Raw genomic sequence first — 21,375 nt, 5'->3', positions numbered from 1 at the left:
TATACGTTGAAGAGGGTGGGGCTGAGTGAAGATCCTTGTGGCACGCCGCAGATGACTTCAGTGGCCTCTGACTTGAATGGTGGGAGGCGGACTCTCTGGGTTCTTCCGGTGAGGAACGAGGTGATCCATTCTAGTGCTTTTCCTTGGATTCCGATGTTTCTGAGGCGCTGTAGAAGGGTGCTATGGCAGACTGTGTCGAAGGCTGCGGAGAGGTCGAGGAGGATGAGGGCGACTGTGTCTCCATTGTGCAGTAGAGTTCGAATGTCGTCTGTTGCTGCGATGAGGGCGGTCTCCTTGCTGTGTTTTGCTCGGAAGCCGGACTGTGAGGAGTCGAGGGATTTGTTGGCTTCGAGGAAGGCGGCGAGCTGGTTGTTGACAGCTTTCTCGATGACTTTGCCCGGGAATGGAAGGAGCGAGATGGGACGGTAGTTTTTGAGTTCGGTGGGGTCCGCTGTGGGTTTTTTCAGAAGGGCGCTGAGTTCAGCGTGTTTCCAGCTTTCCGGGAAGTAGGCAGAGTTGAGGGAGCAGTTGATGACGTCTCGGAGTTGTGGTGCTATGATGGAGTCTGCTTTGTTGAAGATGTGGTGAGGGTATGGGTCTGTGGGGTATCCTGAGTGGATGGAGTTCATCAGGCGGATGGTGTCCTCAGTGGAGATAGGGTTCCAGTCATTAAGGATGTTTAAGGGAGGTGGAGGTCCAGCAGATGGTTGGGTGGGTTGGTCTCCGGGTCAGTTGTCGAAGCTGTTGTGGATGTCTGGGATTTTGTTGTGGAAGAACGAAGCTAGGGAGTCGCAGAGGGCTTAAGAGGGGGTGATGTCGTTGGAGTTGGCTGAGGGGTTGGTAAATTCTTTGACAATGTTGAATAATTCCTTACTGTTGTGGGCGTTGTTGTCAAGTCAGTCTTTGAATGCGGCTTTCTTGGCTGACCGGATTAGTTGATGGTGTATGCGGGTGGCGTTTTTGAAGGCGTCTCTGGTGCTGGTGTTGGGGTCTTTTTTCCAGGCCTTCTCGAGGGTGCAACAGAGTTTTTTCGATTTCTTAAGATCATCGTTGAACCAGGAGGCGTATTTGCTGCCTAGTTTGATTTGACGTTTTTTCAACGGTGCTAGGATGTCGGCGCTGTTGGATAGCCATTGGGTGAGGTTAGTGGCTGATTGGTCGGGGTCTGAGGAGTGGGCAGGGGGGTTTTGAAGAAGCGATGAGTAGATCTGGTCGATGGTGATTTTGTTCCAGTTTCTTAGCAAAGTAGGTTGAGGATGGTTGTGAGTTGTGGTCTTATTGTAGATAAAGTGTACGCAGCTGTGGTCCGTCCAATGGAGAGCTGTGGTGTGACTGAAGGAGACATGTTTGCTGGAGGTGAAGATAGGGTCGAGCGTGTGACCTGCGGTGTGGGTGGACGTAGTGACAAGTTGTTTGAGTCCGAGGTTGGCGAGATTGTCCAGAAGGGAGGTGGCGTTGCTGTCATTGCTCTTTTCCAGGTGAAAGTTGAGGTCTCCCAGAAGAATGTAATCCTCGGAGGGGAGGGCATGTGGAGTGATAAAGTCAGTGATGTCGTCGCTGAATTGTGCACGGGGTCCAGGTGGCCTGTAGAGGAGGGTGCCTCTGAGTGTGGTCTTGGGGTCGGTGTGGATCTGGAAGTGAAGGTGTTCGGCGTTGGCAAGGTTGACGTCCGAGCTGGTTGAGATGCGGATGGAGTTCTTATGGACGATAGCGATGCCTCCTCCTGTTTGGCCGGCGCGGTCCTTACGAATGATCTTGTATCCTTCCGGGATGGCAATGGTGATTTCTGGGGCTGAGGAGGCGTTCATCCATGTTTCTGTTAGGAAGGCAACGTCGGGAGAAATGGTGTCTAGTAAGTTCCAGAGGTCGATGGCGTGTCTGTGGACTGAGCGGGTGTTGAGTAGGATGCATTTTAGGTGGTTGGAGTCAGTAATCTGTTTTGTGTTCGTGGATGAGGAATTTTTCTTGGTGCCGTCGAACTTGCAGGAGTAGCATGTGAAGGGTCCATGGGTGTGTCCAGGAGCGGCTTGGGCGCAGTTGGAGGGTCGGCCGGGGTTAAGAGCTAGGAGGGTGGAGGCATCATAAGTAATGCAGGGGGGATGGGTGGGACGGGGGCCAGGGGGTCTGGCGCTGGGCGCGGTCCAGGCACGGACGGGCGTAGATGGGCTTACCTTTGGCGCACCTTCGGCGCGACTGGGGCGCGTTCGCTGCGCATGGACGCTGCGCGTAGATGCTTCTGACATAAGTTGAGAAGTGGAGGGGGGCGGAGCGTGGGAGGGGGAGCTGGGAGGCATGATCGTAGGGGGAGGGACGGGCTGCAGGCACAACAAAATGGTGGCCAAACAACAACAAGAAGGACAACAGTACGCAATGGGCGCAATCAGGCAGCAATTGACATCAGGGGGCAGTGCAGGAAAAGCGAACTAGCGGTTCAACACAAGATGAGTCACAATACTTGAAAACACCAGGCAAAGCGATGCGGGCCACTACGCCACAGATCGGGTTCCAATGCTATGTCCTTAAGTTATGGCAGAGGGGAGGAGCAGCGCTACGCACACAGCCACAATATGAAAGTAATATGCAAATAACGCAGTGCGGAGCACTACGTTGCAGATGGGATGCAGAAGCAATTTAGTTACAATATAAGGCAATGGGGAGAAGCAGCCCTACGATACCACAGCAGCGCTATGAGGTCGGGAGGAAGGGTGGAGCGACCGCTTTCCAAGGAGTCCAGCTAGTCACAGAGAATCCCCAGCCTGGCCGTTCCTGGTGACTCGTGGGTGGGAGGGGGAACTGGGAGGCGTGATCGTAGGGGGAGGGACGGGCTGCAGGCACAACAAAATGGTGGCCAAACAACAACAAGAAGGACAACAGTACGCAATGAATTCATACCAAAAATGTTTGCACATCTGAATGCCATCTTTATGGCATTGAAGTGAAAAACTGAAAGCATTTTCTACCCAGGATACTGCAGTAAATGAGGAAAATAGGCAGTTTCATAACAAATAAGTCCCCCAAGGTAGCCAACAGAAAAAAAAGAACCCAAAAAAGCACAAATATTACCCAAATGTAGCCCAAGTATAGCTCAAACTTGACCCAAAGGTATTGGAGCGCTTTACATGAGCATCCGTTACATTACACAATGACACATTCATTTTAGTTTTAGGCATGGGGCGATTAAGTGATTTGTCCAGAATCGCAGGATGTCGAGCTGACACTAAAACACAGACCTAGTTCCCCAATTGCAAAGTCTGAAGCTCCGGCCGTAACTCCACATCCTCTCCCTTTAGTGTAACATATTATCAAGTGATCAACTGGATAAAAAACATAAAGATAGAAAATTATTTAAAAGTGCTTTGTCACTATTTGAAAACTCAGAAAGCATGTTCTCATTTTAGTTGTTTAGAGCACTAACCATAATTTCTATGGGAATACGACCCCTAATAGAGAAGGGTGCAGAGGCAACAAGTTGACCACGCTGGGCTGGCGGTAGGACCAGTGGCAACAAAACAGACCATGCGGGGCAGGGGAAAAAGGGGCAGGACCAACAAACCAACCATGCAGTACAGGCAAGAGAGGCTGTGGCATAATATAAGGCATTGAGGGCAGAAGGAAAAGGCAGTAGCAGTACAACCATACATGCCAACAGACCTGATTCAGGCAGGAGATTCCTGATGTTTTTAGCCCAAAAGGGCCTTATTTTATCTGTCTCCTGTTAAAAGCTCCTCTTTTTCACTGTGAGTCAATGGGGAAAATAAATACCCCAGGTTTTCCTTTCAAAATCTCCCTGTTACCAAGTTCAATGTTTGAAATTAAGGTACATTGTATCAATGAGGGCAGGAGAAATGAGGTAGGGACTTGGACTTGGATAAGAGAGGGCAGGGGGGAGATGGGCAGGGGCACCAAACTGTCCTTACAGGGTAGGAGTCAGTGGTTGTACTAGCACAATACACCACACAGTGCAAGTGGATGGCAGTGCAGCACAACAGCCCATGAAAAGAAATAAGGAGGGAACAGGGCCATGCATATGGAAAACAGAGAGCAGATGGAAAAGCTGCAAGGACAGCAAGCTGACAATACCGGACAGACAGGAGGGACAGATGCAGCCTAATGGACCAGACAAGGCAGTATGGAGGAGATAGGGGTCTGCACATGGAAAACAGAGGGAAGGAGACAAGGTGGCACAGACGGAGCAGCAACCTGAGAATGGAGGGAATGTGGGATGGGCACTGGAATCACAACACACCTTGGAAGGCATTAGTGAGACTATAATGGCATACACACAAACAATGGAGGAAACGTGGGAGGGGATCAAGGGCAGCAAGCTGACCACACAGGGCAGGTTGTAAGGGCTGTGGAAGTAGAGAAGACCATGCATGGCAAGCAGGAGGGTTAGTGGCAGCACAACGGACATGGTGGGCAAGAGATAGAGAGCAGGGTCATGCACAAAGGACCATGGAGGATAGGAGGGAAGGATAGGAGCTTGAAACAGACGAAAGTGGGCATGCTTTACAACAGACCATGCAGAACATGCAGGAGGAGCAGTTGCAGCACAACAGAGCATGGAGGGCAGAAGGGAGTGGCAGCAAAATGGACCATGGAGGACAGGGGTGGAGGAGATAGGGGCATGGCCTTTCCTTGCAATTAGCTGGTTAGTTAGCCCACATTCTAATCTAATTTGGGCAGACGATGCATTGTGTGGTAGGTAAAAAAGTAATTTATCATTTTTAGTCACAGCGTTAATAATGGTTATAGAGTCTTTACTTCGCAGTACTTCACTACCATATGTTAGACTTCGTAATAGTTTTGCAGATTTCACTTTTAGAAACAGGAGATAACTGCATCCCCTAGGGACTTCTGCAAGGTTTGAAATGCTGTCAACAAGGTGTTAGTTCTCTTTTGCATGTAACTCACTCACCCATACAGTCACTTACAAACCTACTCACCCACCCATACAGCCACTCACAATGTCACTCACTCACCAACACAGTTACTGACACACACACTCACTCATCAACCTTGGTACTCACACAGTCACTCACCCACACAGCTACTCACATACCTACTTATATACTCATACTGCCGCTCACACACCCATACCGGCACTCAGGCACCCACTCCACACAGATACACAGTCACACAGCCACTCACAGAATATATGTTAGAAATGTATCATTAGTGGTAAAGAAATATACTATTGTAACCTAGGTAGTACCTTGGTATAGATGTTTAACACTCATAAATGTTTAGAGAACATGCACACTCTGGATGATGTCATCAGTGATGTAATTTTAAATATCATCATTGATGTCATCAGTGATGTCACTGACGACGTCATGAGTGATGTAATGTGAGGTCGGAAGCAGTGCACTGCGGGGGTGTAAGTTATAGTCAGCTCATGTAACTATAGCTGCTGAACTTTGTTTTTTGTAGTGCATATATATATATTTGTGTGTGTGTGTAAATGCTAATTTAAGTTAAATTGATAATGTTTGACATGTAGATATGTAGCTCACTAGTTTAGAATATTATTTTGCATTATACATATATATTTATTGTTTTGCTGTCTGTGGTGCTGGCTGACGAATCTTCATGAAATTGTCAAAACTAGTGGGTCGCTCCGGTCATCTACTGTCTTGAAAGTTTCGGGGTGATACGTCAAGTGGAGGCTGAGAAAAAAGGGGGTCCCAAAACGCATTTCCCCATGTTAGTTTCCATAGGGAACTTTAAACAAAGTTACAGTCTGAACTGCTGAACGGAATTAAACCAAATTTGGCAAAAAAAAGGTCCAGGGACATGCTACATTATGTGGTGGGGGCCCTCACAGCACTGGGGACCACCGCCTCTCCGGGCCTTCATTAATAGTGTGCAGGGGGCACGTGGCCCCCTGCAGCCCCGGGCCCCCCACCTCCCCAGGGCAATATGCAAAAAGTGTGGGAGTGGCCTCGTGCCCCCCAAGCCCCAGGGGCCGCCACCTCCCTGGGGCTCTGTTTTTAAAAATAAATAAATGTGTGAGGGCTCGAGCCCCCCCACATGTACCGGGGACCACCACTTCCCCGGGGCACTAAATATTTAAATTGGGGGTCTGTTGTGGACCCCCAAGCCCCAGGGACGACCACCTCCTGGGGCTTTGGAAATGAAGGGATGGGGGTCGCGCGGCCTCCCTCCTGGAACCCTCGATGTCCCTGGGGACTGACACCTCCCAGGGCCAGCTCGTGCAATGTCCCAGAGTGTCTACCCCTGGGACATTGATGTTTGCTATGACAGGACGGGAGCACTGCCCTGCCATAGCAAACTCTGCTTTGCTTCATTGAAGCAAGAGCAGCCCACTAGGTACCTCCAATATAGCACAATGGTTCAGCACTCCACAATGAATAATAATGAGCCAATAAAATTTGAAGAATCCGTTCAATAGGGCTTAAAAAATTTCTTTTACTCTTATTTCTTCATGCAAAGCTTAGCCAACGCGTTTCGTCCAGAGGACTTCTTCAGTGCTACAAAATTAAATATACAAAATATACATATTACAAACCACTATTTACAAATAAAAAACAGATATTTTAATACACCATAACTTCAAAATACATGATTACTTAGTGCAAGTTAAAAGATGAGACTTTTGCTCTGTAAGTGGATTTGAGACACCTAATAGACGCATTTCCTTACATATTCATATTTGTTTTAGAAAACACATCAGAACACAGTGTTATTTCTAACTTTAACAGAGAGAGAGAAAGAGAGCCTATTTACATATTCCTTTGACTTTACATTTCCATTGGGAAGGAGCTGATTAGGAGGGGGGAGGGGAGGGGAAGTGTGAAGGAGGGGGGGTTGTGGGGGGAAGAGGGGGGGTAATGGGGGGGAGCAAAAAAGAGAAAAATTTTGAGATGGAAAAGGGCTTGATGTCGGTTTATAGTAGATTCATGGATAATAGACAGGCTGGAAGTAAAAACTTTGTCAATAATGTCAATAATGTCACACATTAAGATATGTACGCTCAACGTAGGGGGCCTAAATGACTGGAAAAAACGACAGAGATTGAGCCACTTTGCTAAGTTTAACAATATTGACATATTGTGTATACAAGAAACCCATCTGCCTTGGGCTAAAAGGAAGCTATTGAATATGCCCAGATATAGACTGTTAGGCTGTTTGTCACAATCATCTACAATAAGAGGGGTGGCCATTATGGGGAAATGTAATCTGGGGGGGGTTAGACGTACCAAAACGGATGGGTCCGGCAGATGGGTTTTGGTTGAATTGGATCTAGGCATTACATTGTGTGTGACTCATGGAGCAAACGAAGATGAGCCAGCAGTATTTGATGAGCTGGAAGAGGAGTTGGCTAACTGCGGTACCCCTTTGGTATTGTGTGGAGATATGAATATTTCGGCTGATTGGAGGCAAGGAGGTAAATATACAGGACGCAAACAGAAGGTATATAGGGCACTAGGCTCTCTTTTACGGTCTCATGGTCCGTCAGATGTTTGGGGGGAAAAAGTACCCGGGGACCCGGGTTTTACTTATTTCTCATTTCCAGCTCAGATATACTCTAAGTTGGACTATTTCTTTGTCTCGACGAGAGAACTATGTAAAGTTAGAATTGCTAAGCTTCCAAGAATAGTCTCGGATCACAATCCCCTGATAATGACATATAAAGTAGATAATATACCCAGGAGAACAACTAAATGGACATTTAAAAGGAAACTTCTAAACGATGATAGGTTTGTTAAGCACATCAAACAGTGGGCGAAGGAGTTCTTCGACATAAATAGATATAGTTCATCTCGGAACGGAGTATGGGAAGCCTTCAAGGCATCTTTAAGGGGGGAGACGATCAGTTGCTCCGCCAGGCTAAGGAAGGAGGATAGAAGCAAGGTGGAAAAGCTTATCTCACAGTTAGTAGTTTCAGATAATCCGCATACAGAGGAAATAGGATCAGGCAAGGATGGGAGTGAAACAGCTAAAACTATGGCGCTGATCAAGGGAGACATCTTAAAAGTGGTCACGCAAAAGGAGACTAGAGAATATCAGACGTCTCGAGCAAAACGGTATGAGACAGGTGAACAAGCTGGTAGAGCACTAGCGCTGCGTATAAGGCAAGAATCCAATAAAAATAACATTCATAAGATTGAAGAGAATGGAATAGAATATACGGATCCAAGAGAGATAATGGGTGTATTCCAAAGATTTTACCAAAAATTATATGATCAGGAGGTCAGCTGGGTACCATCTAGACAAGAGTCCGGAATTGCATGTCCGACATTAGAGGATAAAGAGGATAAAGATAGAGAGCAGTTGGAAAAAGATATATCCCTAGAGGAGATTAGGACAGCATTACAGGATCTTGCAGCAGGTAAAGCTGCAGGTCCAGACGGGATACCTATAGAGGTTTATAAAACCCTAGGGGAGGAAATTCTGCCTTTACTCGTAGATCTTTTCAATGGAATAATTTGCTCTGGGAAGATCCCTGACTCTTGGAAACAGACCAATATTGTAGTATTCCATAAAAAAGGTAAACCAGAGGAAAATCCGGGCTCTTATCGGCCAATATCATTGATAAATGCGGATACCGAATTGTATTCTAAGGTGTGGGCAAAGAGGCTAGGGGGGTTCATTGGTCAACTTGTCTCTCCGTGGCAGCATGGGTTTGTTCCAGGGAGAGGCACGACAAACCACACCTCGCGTGCGATCTTGCTGTTTGATGCTACGGCGGTCACGGGGGGAGAAATGGCCATGATCCTCCTAGATGCTGAAAAAGCCTTCGACCGTGTGGTCTGGGAATTTATGTGGGAAGTTTTGGTCAGCAGAGGTTTCGGAGAGAAATGTGGGCACTTTTGCCCTTTTTTCATCAAATTTGATGGAAATGGGTTAGTTATATGGGCCATATAAATTCTGGTATGTTGGGCATTAATAGAGATTTGTTATTATTTTGTTTAAATGTTATTGAGCACAGTGTTATATAAAAAAAGGGGACATATAAAGTATCTCTTGTGCCCCTTATCCTCATAAAGATGGTACGAACACAGGCTTCATAACTGGAATATATATATATATATATATATATATATATATATATATATATATATATATATATATATATATATATATATATATATATATATATATATATATATATATATATATGGACTACAGAATTTTATTTGAGATACTTCTCCTCATACTTCCGTATTCCCTAGCCCACTTTGATTTCATCTAGATTCATATGGCTGAGATACCCGCCACCCCCTCTCAACACGATCCCAAAAGGAGGGAAACCGGAAACAGTTCTTAAAGTTTTTGGATGTGGGAGGGAGTGACCCTCCCGCGGCCGTATTTATTAAAACAAAAAATTAAACATTAAACGTTTCATGTTATGTACAATTTCATTATCACATTGCGATGTTTGGCTAATCTTAACATATTCTCTAATACAGAGGTTCTCCTAGCCGAACTAGCATCCTACAAAAAACATTCTCTATAAAAATTGAAATTGTACATCCTAACGTTTAAGGGCCAACGGCAAGATCATAACCGGTGTCAAGATCCCTAACCAGACTTACCCCTCCCACTTGGGAAGGGCGACAGCACAGAGGCTTACCTCAAGTGCAACTACTAACAATTTCCCTTGACTTGTCGGGGGCACTTAAGACTCGACGCCATTTAAAGGTCGTTCGAATACTTGTGTGTGGTATCTAGAAGGTATCGTGGACCTCCCCCCACCCCACACAACTTACCGCATCTGCCGTCGCAGATGACACTGGCCCCGGGAAATTCCTCAGGAGGGGGCTGTAACCCCTCCTACACAGGAAGGGGCCTTGACCGCCTTTCCTTAACTTCCGGCGACCCGCCCTTAGACGGGACCGCCTCCCCATTGAGGGGCCAATGGCCACCTCCCCCGAGCGCTCCCATCCGTGTTGGGTGACGCCCACTCATAGGGATCTACCAATTAGTGCTCACCGATCATGACCTTACCGCCTACCAAAAATAAATACGACAATTCTTACTCGAACCTATGAAAACATTGGTCGCTACGACCGAAAGAGCATGCTTAAAATGCAACACTACATCAAGTCATTTTAATCGTAACAACCTAAACGATATTCACCATACTTTATTATGATAAACAACAAAACTGAAACTTTCACAACCTGTAAACGAAAACAGCAAAACATACTTAGAAAATTCACTTTATTGCACAACAACTTGCTGTCCTCAGGGGCTGGTGGGTGGGTCAAAATTGGCTCTTCGTTCTGTCCCGAGCTCACGTGTAGCGAGGAGGTGCAGCTTCGGAGCACAAGAACAAGAGGACGTCTTCTGGTCTTGCGTCTCTTTTTATCCGTCTTCAGGGCGGGCGTAAACCCGCCCCTGCCCGTCCCGGGGGCGGGGCTGGTTACGTCGGTGTCTAGGCCAGCCCACTCTAGAGCGGGAAAAAGCGCGCCCCGGCTACGCCGCTTCGGGCATACCAGCCGAGACGCGCCTCCCGCCAAAAAATGGCTTCCCGGGGGGATCGAGGCACTCCGCCATACGTTCGGGGGGACCGAGTGGTCGCCCCTTTCCATATGGCTGAGATACCCGCCACCCCCTCTCAACACGATCCCAAAAGGAGGGAAACCGGAAACAGTTCTTAAAGTTTTTGGATGTGGGAGGGAGTGACCCTCCCGCGGCCGTATTTATTAAAACAAAAAATTAAACATTAAACGTTTCATGTTATGTACAATTTCATTATCACATTGCGATGTTTGGCTAATCTTAACATATTCTCTAATACAGAGGTTCTCCTAGCCGAACTAGCATCCTACAAAAAACATTCTCTATAAAAATTGAAATTGTACATCCTAACGTTTAAGGGCCAACGGCAAGATCATAACCGGTGTCAAGATCCCTAACCAGACTTACCCCTCCCACTTGGGAAGGGCGACAGCACAGAGGCTTACCTCAAGTGCAACTACTAACAATTTCCCTTGACTTGTCGGGGGCACTTAAGACTCGACGCCATTTAAAGGTCGTTCGAATACTTGTGTGTGGTATCTAGAAGGTATCGTGGACCTCCCCCCACCCCACACAACTTACCGCATCTGCCGTCGCAGATGACACTGGCCCCGGGAAATTCCTCAGGAGGGGGCTGTAACCCCTCCTACACAGGAAGGGGCCTTGACCGCCTTTCCTTAACTTCCGGCGACCCGCCCTTAGACGGGACCGCCTCCCCATTGAGGGGCCAATGGCCACCTCCCCCGAGCGCTCCCATCCGTGTTGGGTGACGCCCACTCATAGGGATCTACCAATTAGTGCTCACCGATCATGACCTTACCGCCACAGGTCCGGATAGTTGACCGGCTATCCGGACCCCCCACAAAACTCCTACCTAAAGGTCATGTTTTAACGTTTTTAACCAAGCTAGGAAGTCTCCTATGAGTAACTCATTGCCCACCCTCGACAAATGCACACCATCCCCAAATACATACTGTCATCATTAATACAACTATGTGAGATCGAATGCAATGTCTTGGAACGGAACAACCTACTCACTTTGTTATTCAATTTTTTAACGGAATGATTCAAAGCAGGGATCGAGATAGCCCCCCGCCACACTTTTCGTGGGATCATATGAGACCATGCAATTATACACCCCGGAACTCTCCTTGCTAACCAACTTACCGTGGAAAGCATAGCTTCCAGGAGAAGTCGTCTACCGGTGGTGACTAAATCATTGCCCCCCAAATGTACTATGACTATGGACGGCGGTGACCTCATCCGCTCTAACAAACCCTCAAAGAATGCTTGAAACTGGTCAATACAGAGACCGCCCCTTCCGTAGAAGGACACTCTGTACCCGTATTCCCCAGGTACATGAATCATATCACCTGCTTTGAATACGTCTGCGGCCCGTCTCACGTATGAGTGGCCTACGACCCACACCTCCTTTCTCTCAGCCGGTGATGTGTGACCGCTGGCCTGGTGTTGGGTCAACTGCACAGTCCGCCCTGCCGCGTAGGCTTGCGCAACTGAAAACAAACAAAAGACAAGAAGCGTGAGTACATGATTACAGCTTCACAACATGTGCAATCGCACGTACCTCTTATAACAGTTGGAGGACCAACGCCCCACACGTTTCACTTGTTCTACATTAAGACCCCTGGCTGTCGCTTCAGTGGCAGCCCCTATACGAAAGGAATGGGTCCCAAATTCACCCGGGTCCAAGCCCGCTGCGGCAATGGCCATTGCAAGCACCCGCTGAAACTGAAACCTCGTCAGCGGGGTGGCGTCTATATGCCTCAACAATGTCCCCCCCCATGATGCCACCCTTCGTGCTAGGTAATCTTCTAAGCACTGTACCGGACACATGGAGGACTCGGGGATCCTGCGAATGATCGTGCAGTCCCCCCTCCCATCTTGGTCAGTCTTGGACCTGAGAAAGGAGACAACCATCGCATCACCCCTGATCTGAACATGTTCCCTGCACAAGCCCCCCGACACATCCTGTTTGTTTCTTGCAACTAGCTCACTAACTCTCATAGCCCCGTGAAATGCCAGCGTAAATGCAGTCCGGAACAAACAGGTCTCGAAAGGGGACGAGCATGTGCTAGGGAGTGTGGCCAGTAACTGTGACAATCTATCAAAACCTATCGGTCGTCTTATGTCCACTCTGCGACCCTCTAGACGTTGCCACCCACGCAGCGCTTTCTGTACTGTAAAAGACGCTGTTGGGTCCAGGATGCCATGGGCCCTGGCAACAAAGGAAATGGCGGCACGATGCCTTTGAGCCGTAGCCACCGATTTCCCAGCCCTACGTAAGGACATCAGAAAAAGTACTACCCACTCTTCCTGACCCCAAAGTCCCCCTCTCTCTGCCCCTAAAAAGGCTAAATAGGCCTGAAACGCCCCTTCATATGCCTTCCTTGTCCTGGGTGCTAGACTCTCTCCCACGAGGTGACGAAGTTCGGGGCACCGAGAGACCAGAGAGCTTCGGGGAAGGGTGCCGGCTCTGGGTCCGCTGAAGGAAGGAAACCCGAGAAAGCCTGCATGTGAAAACGAGACAGTGCATCAGCAGCCTGATTCAACACCCCTGGGACATGTTTTGCTCTGAATATCACGTTCAGTTGCATGCACAGTAGGACAATTTCTTTAAGCAGCCTCAAAATCAATTTACAACGGGCTGCCTGACTATTGATGCATTCTACCACGGTCATGTTGTCGGACCAGAACACTACAGAATGATCTCTGAACCCTTCTGGCCAGGTTCTCAGGGCCACCAGAATGGGAAATAGTTCCAGGAAGGCAATATTACTCGTCAGCCCTTTTTCGTGCCACCATAGGGGCCACCTTTGTGCCGACCATTTTGTGCCAAAGATGGCGCCAAAGCCTATGCTCCCTGCTGAATCTGTCCATAGCCCAAGCTCTTCGGAGGACACGGCTGGCTTGTTCCAGACGACTCGGCCATTGAAGTCCGCCAGAAATGCTAACCAAATCCGCATGTCCTGGCGGACCTCGGCCGATAACCTCGTGCGATGATGACCCTCTTTTAGGCCAACCATCGCTTGGGCAATTGAGCGGGAAAAGGGGCGAGCCATTGGGATCACCCTCAAGGCAAAGTTCAACTTTCCCACTAATTGTTGCAACTGCTGTAGTGTAACCTTGGATACATGTAAACATACTTGGAGGGCTGCCCTGAATTTCAAGATTTTGCTAGCTGGTAAACGGAAACACCCCTCCCTTGAGTCCAACTCGATCCCCAAAAACTCGAGGCGAGTCGTGGGACCCATAGTTTTACCCGGTGCCAATGGTACGCCAATCGTTCTGTCCCGAGCTCACGTGTAGCGAGGAGGTGCAGCTTCGGAGCACAAGAACAAGAGGACGTCTTCTGGTCTTGCGTCTCTTTTTATCCGTCTTCAGGGCGGGCGTAAACCCGCCCCTGCCCGTCCCGGGGGCGGGGCTGGTTACGTCGGTGTCTAGGCCAGCCCACTCTAGAGCGGGAAAAAGCGCGCCCCGGCTACGCCGCTTCGGGCATACCAGCCGAGACGCGCCTCCCGCCAAAAAATGGCTTCCCGGGGGGATCGAGGCACTCCGCCATACGTTCGGGGGGACCGAGTGGTCGCCCCTTTCCATATGACTCTGCTATAGTCGCTTTAGTTGTTTGGTACCCATAATATATATAAACTAAGCTCAAATGAAAAAATAACATATCTTGAACGTACAATCTGTTCAATATGAATATGGATGTTGCAAAAATAACACAATTATGGAAGACGAGTGTATTCAGAGCAAATTATCACTGTCCTTTCCAAAATGGCGCCCACCACAGGTTAAATCAAAACAATATAAAAACATTCAAGGAATAGGATTAAAAACTTGAACTAATAAAAGAATTCTTAATTCTTTTGAAAATGAACGGGCAATGTGGTTTACGTAGAAGCTATGTGGATACAATACAGCGGTCACGTACGCGGGGACTGATTACGTATTCCTAAATGGCGGCGTTAATTAATCACATTCATGCGATCTATATATTACATGTTGAAGGACTTATTCCATTTTATAAATCATAAAGGTCACTCTAAACTGATGGTGGTTTTATTTATAACTTGGCTTATATTCATAATCATGTGTTTTAAATCTTTAACATACACATGGGTCTATTAAAAGATGGCGTTCGTAATCGGGTGGTTTTTCTAGCGATTCCTAATACAGAGAATGATTGACCGTTCCAAAATGGCGTCTATGAATCGGACTTAGTTACACGATCATTTGCCTTTGTATAAAATGGATATGCCTTGATTATCAACTTAGAAGAGTACTTAATTCTGATGAACTGTTTCCTTTAACCTCTTTAAAAGATGTTTATTTGGTGTGCCTTAACCGCACTATATGTATATATGTCGACTTCAAGATGGCGGCTCTAATCGAGCAGTCTTGTTACCACTTGTAAGTTGAGCACTCACAGCTGAGTGCCAATTGTGGGATATTTGAACCCGCGACTTTGAGATGAGTGTGTATCAACCTTTTCCTGAAAGCGGTGACGTGTGAAGGATGATGACACTATCTTTAAGTAAGTAAGGACCTTAATGGTGGGGACTCGTTTTTACTTAAGATAGGCTCCATTTACAGTAGATTAGTCTTTACCTTGCCATGAGCATTATACACTGCAAAATAGTGCCAATCTTGGGAGCACTTTGCTTCATTGTTAGGTGTCCCTATTACTTTGGAATCCAACAGTCCTGTTGCTTTTTCGATATCTTATTCTCTATCTAGAATTGTCTTTAACACGCATTTATGTGCAGGCTCGGGGTTACAATTTAGAACTGATGTTACCACGAACATAGCTTGCTTTACAGCAAACAATATGTCTTGGAACAAACTCTGCTAACATTGAGTGTTCCCACTAATTTGAACTCTGGCAATATCTTTTTACAATTGGTTGTTGGAGCACGGGCTTCTTATATTTTATGATCGTATTGTAAGCCGCGGGCATTCTGGAACTGAAAACGTGACCGGTGGAATGCGAGTTGAGGGCAGTGTGACTTGGTGCACCCGGGGGATCTCCGGGGGTTGGTTGCCCGTGTTTTGATGCGGGTCCATGGACGGCTGTGGAGCACGTATTATGCGCTATGGCCACCGGTGGGACCCGTTTCAGACTGCGGGTTTCTTGGGCTCTTGGTACTGTCCGTGGATGCTCGGAGGAGCAGTGTACCTTGCATCTTATATTTCCTGGTCTTTTATTACGTGATGGGAAACAGCGCACGTTTGACAGCTCAGTCCTTCAGTGTGTTCTCAACATAAATATGTGTAGGATATATAGTGCAAACAATGTCTATACACGACATTGTTTATTTATTTTTTCACAAAGGAGAATTACAAGTGCAACTATGACTGGTCGAGAAACCTTGAATAATCTAAGGAACCCGTTGTTACTAAACATATCGAAGCAAATAATCGAAGGACGTGCAAATAACATATTGACAAGGTATGTAGAAACCTTAGTATTGAATATTGGGGCAATCACAATGTCCATAAATATCAGTATGAGTAAGAAGAACATTCCTTTCTATACACTAGGTGGCCATCCCTGCACGCTTTTGAATCTTTGAACCATTACATCCGTGAATGCACCTATTGGTCGTCAAAAATAAACAGTTGACATTTTTTCACTACCTTCGGTAAGCAAAGTTTTAAAAAAGTCTTAAATTAGAATAACCTAGAAAAGCCAAGGAATAGTATAGTATCTACTTGACAAGCAAACATAAAATATATTTGTATAATCAGCTCCTTCCCAATGGAAATGTAAAGTCAAAGGAATTCGTAAATAGGCTCTCTTTCTCTCCCTCTGTTAAAGTTAGAAATAACACTGTGTTCTGATGTGTTTTGTAAAACAAATTTGAATATGTAAGGAAATCCGTCTAGTAGGTGACTCAAATCCGCTTACAGAGCAAAAGTCTCATCTTTTAACTTGCACTAAGTAATCATGTACTTTGAAATTATGGTGTATTAAAATATTTGTTTTTTATTTGTAAATAGTGGTTTGTAATATGTATATTTTTGTATATTTAATTTTGTAGCCCTGAAGAAGTCCTCTGGACAAAACGCGTTGGCTACGCTTTGCATGAAGAAATAAGAATAAAAGACATTTTTTAAGCCCTACTGAACGGATTCTTCAAATTTTATTGGCTCATTATTATTCATTGTGGAGTGCTGAACCCTTGTGCTTTGTTGTGAAATTTGGGGTGAATGCCCTGGGAAGCCTAGGGGTATGTGGCTTCAGGTTCTTGGCACCCAGACGCATTGTACAAAAGAGACCAAATTGTAGATAGGTTCGGTCATATTGCCTTGTACCCTTGATGCTTTATTGTTGTTTGTTCTAAAATTGGGCAGACTTGCACTATCTGGGTCATAACTAGCGATAGGAAGAATTTTGAGGATAATCGGAAGGAAATGTTGGGGGAGCTATTTAAGAAAGACAAAAGCTCATCAACAGAAAATGTACAAAACAAGATTCAGAAAAAGGAGGGATTAAAAGAGAAATTCATTCGTTTGGAAAGACTAAAAAAAACAAGAATTGGGGAAATGGTGGGATGGGGCAACTCTAAAAAAATATATTGAGAATAAGAAGACACCCCGCGGCCTGAGAATACTTACCTTTCCAAATTACGAAGACTTGGACAGTGACTTATTGGAAGATTGGGAAGAGGGTTTATATGATTCATCTTTTCGTATGATGCGAATCCTGATTACAAATGCAGAAAGAAAGGGTCTTAAGATCAGATAGGAAATTGCAAAATTAGAAAAGGAAGTTCTAGAGATGAACCTCAAAGATTATACGCAGAAGAATTATGAGAAACTGAAGAAAGAGCTAATGAATTATCAGATTTTTCTCAAAGAGTAAAAACTGAAAAAGATCATAAGAGATGAAATTGACTATGAGAGAGGAAGGGTTTTTACGTTTCCTAAAAAATATGATGACGTAAACCCCAAACAAACTACAGAAAGTAAAACTGTAGAGAAAACAATAAGCACCTCATCTAGTAATAGCTCTCTGTCATCTATTGTGAATGACACTGGGGAAGGCACAAGTAATATGACAGCCACCCCGCAAACCTCCCTTTTTTTTACAGGAGGTCCAGTGCTACAGGCTGGGGAACAGATGAAAGAATCCAAACGTAGAACAAGGCGGGGAGGAACGAAATGGTAAAGCAGGGGTACAAACGCGCTTGCAAAACAAACTGACAATGTCAAAGAAGTAGTTAATCTGACTGAAAATATGAACTGCAGTGAGAATGTGACATGTCCCGCCACTGATGCATTGAATATTGTCAATGTATCTTCTAAACACCTTACTGAGAAAGAAATGTGTATTTTGCAGAAAGGCTTGAATTGTTGTATAAGCAAAAATTATAAATATGTGGAATTACATGTTGATGTATACAAGTTTATGAGAAAATTAAAATTAAAAAACTATTTCTCTGAACACCCGTCTGTTGCCACTACTGTTATAAGAAATGAAAATAATGCTCAAGGTTTGACAATTGGTGATCTGGATAGTATTCACGTATTAGCAACTTTAGATGAGGATGATTTGGATGTAGACATCAGACAGATGGCGGGTTTACTTGACATTTGTGAGGACACTTCTATCGATAGTGGCTTGAGAGACAGATCTACATTTGTACCACCAGGGGTTCATGATCCGTATTTGGAGGAATTCTTAGAAAAAGTAACATCTCAATTATACCATTTAGAGGACAATCATGGTAGAAACTCTCATTACAAACATCACTATAATCTTTCAAAAGATGACATGGCCCTCTTAAAAAATCTGCAGGAGGATAGAGAACTAGTAATACGCGAGGCAGATAAAGGAGGGAACGTGGTGTTGATGGATCTTAAAGATTATCTAGGGGAAATAGATAGAAAACTTAATAACACAACCTGCTACGAGCGGATAAGAGATTGCCCAATCCCCAAAGTTGAAAGGGCCATCAACACTCAATTAAAAGACTGGCATGAATCTGGCCTGATTTCAGATAGGGAGTATAGATATTTGCAGGCAAAGGATAGTAGATAGCCCTGCATCTATATACTCCCTAAGATACTTAAAGGGGGGAGTTCCCCCCCGGAAGACCTATTATCTCAGGAAATGGATGCCCAACTGAACACCTATCTGAGTAATTAGACAGTTTCTTGCAAACCTTAGTACGGAACCTGCCGACATATTTAAAAGATAGCAGGACATACTATGCAAATTGGAGGACTTTGACTGGAATAGTGATGAACTTATGTTTGTCACTATGGATGTGGAAAGCTTATACACCTGCATCCACACTGACTGCGGTCTGTAGGCTTTGAAGCACTTTCTGTATAACAGAAGTGTCTCACATTTAGACCACACCATGATGTTGCTGGACATGGCACAGATGGTTTTGACTATGAATAAATTTTTACATGATGGTCCTTGGTTTCTGCTGAAGCAGGGTACGGCTTTGGGATCCAGGTTTGGTCTGTCTTATGCAAACATCTTTATGGGTTTGTATGAGGCGGAGCATGCCTGGGGACCTGGAGCCCCCAGATGGATGAATAATGTCATCTTTTACACCAGGTACTTAGATGACATCTTCCTAATTTGGAATGGAAGTGAGGACGACCTGTCTGCCTTTCAATGCTATCTCAATAATAACAGATTTAATGTAAGACTCACCATGTCATACTCCAGAGAGAGCATTGACTTTGTAGATCTAAGATTATTCGTCATGAATAATAAGATACATAGCACTATGTTTAGAAAACCAACTTCATGTAACAGTATGTTACATGCTGAAAGTGCACACCCGGCTAGTACCATCAAGGCAATCTCATATGGAGAAATGGTTCGGGCAAGGCACAACTGCAGCCTTGATGAATCATTTAGGGACAATGTTGAAAAAATAAAAAGTAATTTCTTCAACAGAGGCTATTCTAGAGAGTGTATAACACAAGCAGAACAGAAAAAACAAAAAGTGAATAGACAGAGTACCCTCAAACAGAAAACCAAAGAAACACAAATAAGCAAGACTGAAAATGTGACCTTCATAACACGATACAACTTTCAAAGCCATCATGTATACAACATTCTTTGCCGTAACCGGCATTTATTAAAATCAGCCAAGTTACCTACAGGGACCATTCCTGAAAAACCAAAGATAGTGTACAGGAAAGGCAAGACTATAATGAACATGCTCTGTCCGAGCTGTGTACAGGATCGAAAAACGAATGTAAAGACATGGCTACCTGAGAAACCAATGGGTTTTTCACGTGTGGCTGTTGCAATGTATGCCCATTGGGACTAAACAGAAAATCTAAATTCAGACACAATACTGAAAGAGAGTATAACATCAATTAATTCATAAACTGCAACACCACTCATACGGTATACATCATTGGCTGTGCCTGTAATAAAATCTATATAGGCAGTAGCATTTGAAGCCTTAAAACCCGCATCCAAGAGCATGTGAGGGCAATTAAGAATAAGGATGAAAGATATCCAGTGTCCACACACATTCATGAAAATCACCCAGAGGAATCAAAAATATGGTTTTATGGAATAGAACAGGTCAAACCAATGATAAGAGGTGGAGATAGAACCAAGGCACTTAGGCAGATTGAGGCTGGTTGGATCTGTTGCCTTCGTAGTATCGCAAATGGTCTAAATATCAACAATGAACGATATCATTTTCTGTAGAAATTTATAAAATCTCTGTTAAACATGCAACTGCATCTTTGTACTTTTGTTGCTATGGTTTATGATTCCTACTAGGTTTAGTAGGACAACAGCTTCAACCTATAAGTTTGAGAACATTAATGATAGGAAATGTGGGCACTTTTGCCCTTTTTTCATCGAATTTGATGGAAATGGGTTAGTTATATGGACCATATAAATTCTGGTATGTTGGGCATTAAAAGAAATTTGTTATGTTTTTGTTTAAATGTTATTGAGCACAGTGTTATATAAAAAAAGGGGACATATAGAGTATCTCTTGTGCCCCTTATCCTCATAAAGATGGTACGAACACAGGTTCCATAACTGGAATACATATATATATAATATATATATATATATATATATATATATATATATATATATATATATATATATATATATATATATATATATATATATATATATATATATATATATATATATATTACCTACTGGAGGTCGCCAGTGGGTATATATAGTTAGGATTTTTTCTCTATGGAACTTTTGAAAATTCTATGTCTAATAACTTTGGCGTTTGTGGACGGAATCGGCTGAAAGTTTCAGGAAAATGGCACATTTTGTTTCTGATCAGCCCCTGAAAATTTGGGGGAGTTTCGTCAAGGGGGGGCCAAGAAAAAAGGGGGGTCCCAAAACACGTTTTTCCCATTCATTTTTCTATAGGGCGTTTGGCCTCACTTTTAGCTCGAACGGCTGAATGGATTTGCACGAAACTTGGCAAAATTGTAGGGACTGTTAGCCCGATGTGCCTTTTCTGGGTCTCAATATATGTGCTCCACTGGATTTTGAGAAATTAACGTTTTAAAAAACAGATATATCTGTGACAGCGTCCCGGGTAGCGCTCCGGTTCGCAAACTTTTCATGTTAAGGAGCTTTGTGAAGCGAAGCTGATTGGCTCTCCGGTGTCTGTCAACATTCTAAACAGTCCTGTGCGGCCGCCATCTTGTCTCTCGGTAGGATCGAGAGACAAGAAGAGGAGAAAAATGAAGGGGGAATTTAATGAAAGGGGGCAAGGTAGTCCTCTCTTGACCCCCTAGGAATGATGTTGGGGTTAATAAAGGGTCCCGTGGGGCAAATAAAAAAAAATTGATTTTTTGCGGTAGAAGCGCTTTCCGGTTCGCGAACCGGGTAGC

This window comes from Lissotriton vulgaris, chromosome 3_1 (genome assembly GCF_964263255.1).
Source record: "Lissotriton vulgaris chromosome 3_1, aLisVul1.2, whole genome shotgun sequence".
NCBI lineage: Eukaryota > Metazoa > Chordata > Amphibia > Caudata > Salamandridae > Lissotriton > Lissotriton vulgaris.
The sequence above is the reverse complement of the archived record's forward strand: the minus strand, read 5'-3'. Positions refer to the sequence as shown.